Source organism: Penaeus monodon, chromosome 29 (assembly GCF_015228065.2).
Source record: "Penaeus monodon isolate SGIC_2016 chromosome 29, NSTDA_Pmon_1, whole genome shotgun sequence".
NCBI classification, from domain to species: Eukaryota; Metazoa; Arthropoda; class Malacostraca; order Decapoda; family Penaeidae; genus Penaeus; species Penaeus monodon.
Genome location: NC_051414.1, coordinates 25,753,019 through 25,754,267, shown reverse-complemented (window position 1 = coordinate 25,754,267; position 1,249 = coordinate 25,753,019).

Genomic DNA, 1,249 nt, shown 5'->3' with positions numbered 1-1,249 from the left:
GACTCTTAATGTTCTACTTGGCCATCTTAAAATGGTCTGATGACGTCATCAAAACTCTCTTTGTATATTTTTTCATTTCTTCTTTTATTTTCATACAAATTTTCGTTAGCTGCGCATTGGCAAATGTTCTAATTTACATTTTTTAAAACCACGAAACACTGCCCAATATATAATTATTTATAACTAAAAAGTCTTCTAAACGTGAACCGAAAAATCCGGTCTCTGTATTCAACATTTCCTCAAGTGCTGAGCAGTAATGAAAGGAAAGGAGTGAAGCAAGGCTGTTCTCTCTTCAGTTTTTCTCGACTGGTGAGGAAAATTCGCAAGCAACCTAACGTGCTCCCTTCAAGAGAAAAGGGTGCAGAAAAGGGGGAGTGGGAAAATGAATAAAATTTGATGAGCTTGTTCCTTGCCGGAAATTGTCGATGATATTGTCTACTTTTCCGGCCCTTACTTTCCTGGAAGAGACCGTCCTCCTTTTTAATTTAAAAAATTAAAAAACAACAGGTTTTTTTTTTTAAACCTCTGCGAAAAAAAAAAATTTTAATGGGCGGGAAAAACGTTCTCAAACAAATTCGTTTTTTGTGTGCAAATCTCAAGATGCTCCCGGGACGTTTTTGGTTGTGTGGGGCGCGGGACCCTTGTGGGCGGGCAGGGACCCGCTCTGTATGTAGGTCGCGCCCACGATCCCCTCTTCTGTAGGACGGGTATGCGGGAAGTGTGTAAGTGTGTGGGGGTAAAGGTGTACCTCTTTCCATGACGACATAAAAAGGTTTTAAGGCCAGGAGAGACCGGATGGGTGTGATATTTCAGGATCCATTTTCCACTCGCGAGAAAGGAGAAAGGTCAGTGCCCGGGCGTCGGTATCACTGTAACCCAAACTTCCAACATGTAGGCCTCGGTAGTGACAGCTGCTCTGCTCTCCAGCACCACATATGTTAAGAAAGAGAATGCAGTGGCAGTGATGAAGGCATGTAACGGCGTAACTGTACCGGAGACAATGACAAAAAAACAGGCTCGAGAAAGCGGAAGACGAGATAGCATCTTTTTTTTCTTTCATTGTTTCTTAGTATTCTACAAGAGGTGATAAAAAAATGGAAAGAGGTGGGGAGAAACGGAGGTACATTACCAGATCACGTGTGAGAAATATTGGGGAAGGTGGGTCATCTTCGCTGGAAGAACGGGAGGGTAAAATGTCTTTAAAAACGGGTTTCTTGAGATGAGGCCGTTAGTGGCGAGAAGTGGGTAA